The sequence below is a fragment of the Arachis stenosperma genome, unplaced genomic scaffold (assembly GCF_014773155.1).
Source record: "Arachis stenosperma cultivar V10309 unplaced genomic scaffold, arast.V10309.gnm1.PFL2 arast.V10309.gnm1.Scaffold_100025, whole genome shotgun sequence".
In the NCBI taxonomy this organism is placed as follows: domain Eukaryota; kingdom Viridiplantae; phylum Streptophyta; class Magnoliopsida; order Fabales; family Fabaceae; genus Arachis; species Arachis stenosperma.
Genome location: NW_026651369.1, coordinates 2,272,562 through 2,282,074, shown reverse-complemented (window position 1 = coordinate 2,282,074; position 9,513 = coordinate 2,272,562).

Genomic DNA, 9,513 nt, shown 5'->3' with positions numbered 1-9,513 from the left:
ACTCCTGATGACAAAACAATTGACAGAATTTAAAGAGATGCTCCACGAAACAAAAATTGCCAACAAGAACATAGAATCACAGTTGAATCAAACAAAACAGCAGTTACCTAAACAGATAACAGAAGAATGCCAAGCAGTTCAACTGAGGAGTGGGAAGACATTGAATAACACTGCTCAAAGTAGCACAAAACCAAGAAAGGAACAGTTGACAGAGGATAACCAAACCACTGCTCAAAATTCCTCTGAGGACAGTAAGAGCCCAGAGAGGAATGCTCCTGGCGTCCAAACGCCAGAAAAGGGGGAAAAGCTGGCGTTAAACGCCCATTCCTTGCCCAGTTCTGGCGTTCAAACGCCAGAAAAGGGGAAAAAGTTGGCGTTAAACGCCCATTCCTCACCCAATCCTAGCGTTCAAACGCCAATGAGGAATCAGACACCTGAGAGTGCTGATAGTAACCCCTCTAAAAAGGCTTCTCCAACCACCTCTGTAAGGAATAAACCTGTAGCAACTAAGGTTGAAGAATATAAAGCCAAGATGCCTTATCCTCAGAAACTCTGCCAAGCGGAGCAGGATAAGCAATTTGCCCGCTTTGCAGACTATCTAAGGACTCTTGAAATAAAGATTCCGTTTGCAGAGGCACTTGAGCAAATACCTTCTTATGCTAAGTTCATGAAAGAGATCTTAAGTCATAAGAAGGATTGGAGAGAAACTAAAAAAGTATTTCTCACTGAAGAATGCAGTGCAGTCATTCTGAAAAGCTTACCAGAAAAGCTTCAAGATCCAGGAAGCTTTATGATACCATGCACATTAGAAGGTGCTTGCACCAAGACAGCCCTGTGTGACCTTGGAGCAAGTATCAATCTAATACCTGCATCCACTATCAGAAAGCTTGGGTTGACTGAAGAAGTCAAACCAACCCGGATATGTCTCCAACTTGCTGATGGCTCTATTAAATATCCATCAGGCATAATTGAGGACATGATTGTCAAGGTTGGGCCATTCGCCTTTCCAACTAACTTTGTAGTGCTGGAAATGGTGGATCATAAGAGTGCAACTCTCATTCTAGGAAGACCTTTCCTAGCAACTGGACGAACTCTTATTGATGTACAAAAAGGGGAAGTAACCCTGAGAGTCAATAAGGATGAGTTCAAGTTGAATGCTGTAAAAGCTATGCATCATCCAGACACACCAGATGACTGCATGAGCGCTGACATTATTGACTCTTTGGTGGAAGAGATCAATATGACTGAAAGTCTAGAATTAGAGCTAGAGGACATCTTCAAGGATGTTCAGCCTGATCAGGAAGAACCAGAGGAAACAAAAGAATTTTTGAAAATTCCTCAGGAAGAGGATAAGCCTCCCAAACCGGAGCTCAAACCACTACCACCATCCCTGAAGTATACGTTTCTGAGAGAGGATGACACTTTTCCAGTGATCATAAGCTCTGCTTTAAATCCACAGGAAGAGGAAGCACTGATTGAAGTGCTAAGGACACACAAGACAGATCTTGGGTGGTCCATAAGTGATCTTAAGGGCATTAGCCCAACAAGATGCATGCACAAGATCCTATTGGAGGATAATGCCAAACCAGTGGTTCAACTACAAAGGCGGCTAAATCCAGCCATGAAGGAGGTGGTGCAGAAAGAGGTCACTAAATTACTAGAGGCTGGGATTATTTATCCTATTTCTGATAGCCCCTGGGTGAGCCCTGTCCAAGTTGTCCCCAAGAAGGGAGGCATGACAATGGTTCATAATGAAAAAAATGAACTGGTTCCTACAAGAACAGTCACAGGGTGGCATATGTGTATTGACTACAGAAGGCTCAATACAGCCACCAGAAAGGATCATTTTCCTTTACCATTCATAGACCAAATGCTAGAAAGACTAGCTGGTCATGATTATTACTGCTTTTTGGATGGCTATTCAGGTTATAACCAAATTACAGTAGATCCTCAGGACCAAGAGAAAACAGCATTCACTTGCCCTTCTGGCGTGTTTGCCTACAGGAGAATGCCTTTTGGTCTGTGTAATGCTCCTGCAACTTTTTAGAGCTGCATGCTATCCATCTTCTCTGATATGGTGGAGAAATTCCTAGAAGTCTTCATGGATGACTTCTCAGTATATGAAGACTCATTCAGCTCCTGTCTTAACCATCTAGCACTTGTCCTGAAAAGGTGCCAAGAGACTAACCTGGTATTAAACTGGGAGAAATATCACTTTATGGTGACTGAAGGAATTGTCCTTGGGCACAAAATTTTAATCAAGGGAATAGAGGTGGATAAAGCAAAGGTAGAGGTAATTGAAAAATTACCACCACCTGCCAATGTTAAGGTAATTAGAAGCTTTCTGGGGCATGCAGGATTCTACAGAAGATTTATAAAGGATTTTTCAAAAATTACAAAACCTCTAGAGCAACCTGCTAGCTGCTGACACACCATTTGTGTTTGACACACAGTGTTTGCAGGCATTTGAGACCCTGAAAACCAAGCTGGTCACAACACCAGTCATCTCTGCACCAGACTGGACATTACCATTCAAATTAATGTGTGATGCCAGTGACCATGCCATTGGTGCAATGTTGGGACAGAGGCATAACAAGCTTCTGCACGTCATTTATTATGCCAAATGTGTTCTAAATGATGCACAGAAGAATTACACAAGAAAAAGAGTTGCTTGCAGTGGTCTATGCCATTAACAAGTTTAGATCCTATTTAGTAGGATCAAAGGTGATTGTGTACACTGACCATGCTGCTCTTAAGTACTTACTCACAAAGAAGGATTCAAAACCCAGGCTCATAAGATGGGTGTTGCTTCTGCAAGAGTTTGATATAGAAATAAGAGACAGAAAAGGGACAGAGAACCAAGTAGCTGATCATCTGTCCCGAATAGAACCAGTAGCTGGGGCGTCCCTCCCTTCTACTGAGATCTCTGAGACTTTCCCAGATGAGCAACTCTTTGCCATTCAGGAAGCTCCATGGTTTACAGATATTACAAATTATAAAGCTGTGAGGTTCATACCCCAGGAGTACAGCAGGGTACAAAGAAAGAAATTAATTTCAGATGCTAAGTACTACCTATGGGATGAGCCATATCTCTTTAAGAGATGTGCAGACGGAATGATCCGCAGATGTGTACCCAGAGAGGAAGCACAAAGGATCCTATGGCACTGCCATGGATCACAGTATGGGGGACATTTCAGAAGTGAGCGAACAGCCACTAAGGTCCTCCAATGTGGTTTCTACTAGCCTACTCTCTATAGAGATGCCCGAGAGTTTGTGCGTAACTGTGACAGTTGCCAAAGAGCTGGTAACTTGCCTCATGGATACGCCATGCCTCAACAAGGGATCCTAGAAATTGAATTGTTTGATGTATGGGGTATTGACTTTATGGGTCAATTCCCACCATCATACTCAAACACTTACATTCTGGTGGCAGTGGACTATGTATCCAAATGGGTAGAAGCAATTGCTACACCCACTAATGATACTAAGACCGTGCTGAAATTCCTCCAGAAATACATCTTCAGCAGGTTTGGTGTTCCCAGAGTACTAATCAATGATGGGGGCACTCATTTCTGCAATAAACAGCTGTACTCTGCTATGGTCCGATATGAAATTAGCCACAAAGTGGCAACCCCATATCATCCACAGACAAATGGGCAAGCTGAAATCTCTAACAGAGAGCTAAAAAGAATCCTAGAACGGACTGTAATTATCCGTAGAAAGGATTGGGCAAAGAGCTTGGATGATGCTCTGTGGGCATACAGAACAGCATTCAATACTCCAATAGGAACCTCTCCATACCAACTTGTGTATGGCAAGGCCTGTCATCTGCCCGTGGAACTAGAACATAAAGCCTACTAGGCAACCAGATTCCTAAACCTGGACGCTAAGTTAGCTGGTGAAAAAAGATTACTCCAGCTAAATGAGCTAGATGAATTTAGACTCAGTGCCTTTGAAAATGCAAAAATTTATAAGGAAAAGGCAAAGAAGTGGCATGATAAGAAGTTTTCATCCAGAGTCTTTGAGCCAGGACAAAAAGTTCTGCTCTTCAACTCTAGGCTCAGACTGTTCCCAGGAAAACTTAAATCCCGGTGGAGGGGTCCGTATGTGATTACAGGAGTGTCACCATATGGATATGTTGAGCTTCAGGATACTGATTCTGACAAAAAGTTCATTGTTAATGGACAGAGGATCAAGCATTATCTTGAAAGCAATTTTGAGCAAGAATGCTCAAAACTGAGGCTTGAATGATTCTCAGTGAAGGTCCAGCTAAAGACAATAAAGAAGCGCTTGCTGGGAGGCAACCCAGTCATTAGGAGGTTATTTGTTTTGTTTAATCAAAGTTTGATACATATTCTCAAAGGACAATCATCAAAATTGAAGGAATTCACAGAGTTACAGAAGGATTCAGTGCAAAAAGCAGAAAAGGAGCTTGCCGACGAAAAAACACCAGTAAGAGGTACTTTGGGCGTTAAACGCCAGAATGGGCACCATTCTGGGCATTTAACGCCAGTAAAGGTGCCATTTTGGGCGTTAAACGCCAGAATGGGAACCATTCTGGGTGTTTAACACCAGGTGTGCAGCATCCTGGGCGTTTAGCAAAACGCCCAGTAATGAAGGGGTTTCTGGCGTTTAACGCCAGAAAGGTGGGGGACAGAGATTTTGCTTTCCACTTCAAATTTTTTCAAACTTTCCTGTTTTGATCCATAATTTTCTACATAAATACATTTCAAACTTTCATCATTCACCTTCAAATTTTCAAAATTAAAATCATTCTTCAAATCTCTTTCAAATCTTTTCAAAATCTTCTTCAAAAAACTCAAATATCTCTCAATTTCTTTCCATATCTTCTCAAATCTCCTTCAAAATTCTCGAACTCTCTCTCTCTCCTTTATAATATATGTTCGGCCACACCCCCTTCCCCACCATTCAAATTTGCTCTCTTCCTCTCTCTCCTCTTTCCTTTCTTTTGCTTGAGGACAAGCAAACCTCTAAGTTTGGTGTGTTTTTCCGTGATCACTAAGTCAAGGCTCATCAAGATCATAGCCCCCAAAGGAAAACAAACCAATTCAAGAGGTAAGAAAGAGAATGCTCCAAAAGACCTTTGGAGTCGAGAAGTTCTTAACCAAAGAACATGCAGACCATTACCACAAAATAATGGGTCTAAGGTCAGTGATCCCGGAAGTTAAATTTGATCTGAAAGAAGATGAATATCCGGAGATCCAAGAGCAAATTCGAAACAGAGGATGGAAAGTTCTAACCAACCCTGAGACAAAGGTTGGGAGAAATATGGTTCAGGAATTCTACTCAAATCTGTGGCTGACAGATAAGCAGAGAATGACTGGAACCGCTTTTCATACCTACAAAACCATGGTCAAAGGGAGAATTATTTACTTCCATATGGACAAAATAAGAGAGGTCTTCAAATTACCCCAACTACAAGATGATCCTGAATCCTTTAATAGGAGAATGGTGAGAGTAGATAAGGGGTTAGATCAAGTTCTAGAGGACATATGCCTCCCTGGAACCAAGTGGATGACCAATTCAAAAGGTGTCCCAAACCAACTCAAGAGGGGAGATCTCAAACCAGTTGCAAGAGGCTGGTTGGACTTCATAGGGTATTCTATCTTGCCCACTAGTAACCGTTCTGAGGTTACTATCAAGAAAGCAGTGATGATTCATTGTATTATGCTGGGAAAAGAAGTGGAGATTCATCATCTGATTGCTTGTGAGATTTACACAATTGCAAACAAGAACTCCACTGAAGCCAAACTGGCTTACCCAAGCTTAATCTCTTTGCTATGTAAAGATACTGGGGTGAGGATGGGAGTATATGAATTTATCCCAATTGAGCACCCAATCACCAAGAGGTCAATGGAGGACAAATGCAAGATAACTCTATCAAAAGGAGGGTGCAGGAGTTCCTCCCTGAACTTCCTGAAATTGACTACTGGACTCGTCTAGAAGCATCTGTTGCCAAGCTGCAAGAAGCTATGGAACAAATTAAGGAAGAATAGCAGAATCAAAACTGCATGCTCTGCAAATTGCTGAAGGAACAAGAGAAGCAGGGGCGTGAGCTACAGGAGTTGAAGCGCCAAAAGCTCTCCCTTGAAGGATCAAATACCCCACAAGTTGAGGGAGCATCCACTTCTCAAAATCAAGGTTGTTGAGTCCTAACTCTGTGATAACCTCTATCATTAGGAGTCTATTTAAATTTTTGAGTTCTATTACTATTAGTCTTATCTTATATCTATTTTTGAGTCTTGTTCTTAATTCATGATTAATAAAATTTAAGGTTCATGTCTTAAAGCTATGAAAGTCCTATGAATCCATCACCTCTCTTAAATGAAAAATACTTTAATCACAAAAGAACAAGAAGTACAGGATTTCGAATTTATCTCTGAAACTAGTTGAATTAGTTTGATGTGGTGACAATACTTTTGTTTTCTGAATGAATGCTTGAATAGTGCATATGTCTTTTGAATTTATTGTTTTAAGAATGTTAAAATTGTTGGCTCTTGAAAGAATGATGGAAAAGGAGAAATGTTATTAAGGATCTGAAAAATCATTAAATTGATTCTTGAAGCAAGAAAAAGCAGTGAATACAAAAATATATATAATTGTAATCCAAGGCAAAAAGAGTGTGCTTAAGAACCCTGGACACCTCTAATTGGGGACTCTAGCAAAGCTGAGTCACAATCTGAAAAGGTTCACCCAAGTATGTGTGTGGCATGTATGTATCCGGTGGTAATACTGGAAGTCAGAGTGCTTTGGGCCACAGCCAAGACTCATAAAGTAGCTTTGTTCAAGAATCATCATACTTAACTAGGAGAATTAATAACCCTATCTGAGTTCTGAGTTCCTATAGATGCCAATCATTCTAAACTTCAAAGGATAAAGTGAGATGCCAAAACTGTTCAGAAGCAAAAAGCTACTAGTCCCGCTCATCTAATTGGAGCTAAGTTTCTTTGATATTTTGGATTCTATAATATATTCTCTTCTTTTTATTCTATTTTGATTTTCAGTTGCTTGAGGACAAGCAACAATTTAAGTTTGGTGTTGTGATGAGCGGATAATTTATACGCTTTTTGGCATTGTTTTTAGTATGTTTTTAGTATATTTTAGTTAGTTTTTATTACATTTTCATTAGTTTTTAGTTAAAATTCACTTTTCTGGGCTTTACTATAAGTTTGTGTATTTTTCTGTGATTTCAGGTATTTTCTGGCTGAAATTGAGGGACCTGAGCAAAAATCTGATTTAGAGGCTGAAAAGGACTGCAGATGCTGTTGGATTCTGACCTCCCTGCACTCGAAGTAGATTTTCTGGGCTTTCCAGAAATGTATAATAGTCCATACTTTGTCCGAAATTTGATGGCCCAAACTGGCGTTGCAAATCAGCTTCAGAATTCCCGGCGTTTAACGCCGGAACTGGCACAAAAATTTGAGTTAAACGCCCAAACTGGCATAAACGTTGGCGTTTAACTCTAGAAAAAGTCTCTACACATGAAAGCTTCAATGCTCAGCCCAAGCACACACCAAGTGGACCCCGGAAGTTGATTTTTACGTCATTTACTCATTTCTGTATACCCTAGGTTACTAGTTCACTATTAATAGGATCTTTTGACATTGTATCTTTACCTCATGACACATTACACGTTTCTTATTGTATCTTCTACGGCATGAGTCTCTAAACCCCATGGTTGGGGGTGAGGAGCTCTGCTGTGTCTTGATGGATTAATGCAATTACTACTGTTTTTCATTCAATCTTGCTTGTTTCTATTCTAAGATATCACTTGTTCCTAAACTTGATGAATGTGATGATCCGTGACACTCATCATCATTCTCACCTATGAACGTGTGCCTGACAACCACCTCCGTTCTACCTTAGATTGAGTAGATATCTCTTGGATTCCTTAATCAGAATCTTCGTGGTATAAGCTAGAATTGATGGCGGCATTCAAGAGAATCCGGAAGGTCTAAACCTTGTCTGTGGTATTCTGAGTAGGATTCAAGGATTGAATGACTGTGACGAGCTTTAAACTCCTGAAGGCTGGGCGTTAGTGACAGACGCAAAAGAATCACTGGATTCTATTCCAACCTGATTGAGAATCGATAGATGATTAGCCGTGCTATGACAGAACGCGTTGAACATTTTCACTGAGAGGATGGGAGGTAGCCATTGACAACGGTGAAACCCTACATACAGCTTGCCATGGAAGGAGTCTTGCGTGCTTGAAGAAGAAGACAGTAGGAACGCAGAGATTTAGAAGATAGAGCATCTCCAAAACCTCAACCTGTTCTCCATTACTGCAAAACAAGTACTTATTTCATGTTCTTTTACTTTTCACAATCAACCCTGATAATTATCGATATTCTGACTAAGAGTTACAAGATAACCATAGCTTGCTTCAAGCCGACAATCTCCGTGGGATCGACCCTTACTCATGTAAGGTATTACTTGGACGACCTAGTGCGCTTGCTGGTTAGTTGTGCGGATTTGCAAAAGTGTGATTGCAATTTCGTGCACCAATGGTAAGGCTACGTTAGTGGTCACGTTAGTGCCACTAACATTGGAGTTAACGTGGCTCAAATAGGTTGGGACGTTAGTGACAAAGTTAGTGTCACTAACCTCTTCGAACCAGAATTCACAATTAACGTTAACACCACTAACGTCCTTACTAACTGCATACCATGCCTGACTCACTCTCTTTCTGCAAGTAAAGCTGAGCCCACTGAGGACTGTAACTACTTCAACTAAAGATCAAAGGCCCATATCCAAGACTTGGAGAGCTAACTAGAAGATCAGAAGAGTAGTATATATAGGAGTAGTTTTGAACTAGAAAGGAGCTTGGCATTATTGGGAGCTACACTCTGTATATTTACTTTTTTTGCAATTTCAAGTTACTTTACAATGCACTTTTCTTTTACCCATTCCATTCCCGGAGCTATGAACAACTAAACCCCTTTCATTGGGTTAGGGAGCTTTATTGTAATTTGATGGATCAATTATAGTTTTCATTCTTCTTCCTCTTTCTTTTCTCTTGATTTTGCTAGAAAGCTTTTGGTCTTCAACCAAATGGTTAGTTATCTTGGAAAAGAAACTCTCCATAATTGGATCTCCTCTGAGCCTTGGAAGAGGAATGAGGAGATCATGCTAGAATTGCTTTCTCACATTGGATTAGGTTGGGGGTTGAATGGATATCGTGACATGTAATTGATAAACCATTATTTTATGATTTATATTGTGTTTAATTGAGTGATTTTATCAAGTCTTTCACCCATTTAGTCATATGATTAGCATGATATTACAAGTCCTTCCCGAAATGGTTCTATGATTGAAAACTTGCTTCCTAAAGATCTTTTAATTGTATATTTTTATTCTCCTTTATACGATTCGATGCTGTGATCTGTTTGTTAAGTGTTTCAGGCTTCATAGGGCAGGAATGGCTTAGAGAATGGAGAGGAAGCTTACAAAAATGGAAAAAACACAAGAAACTGAGGAGATTACCAGTGA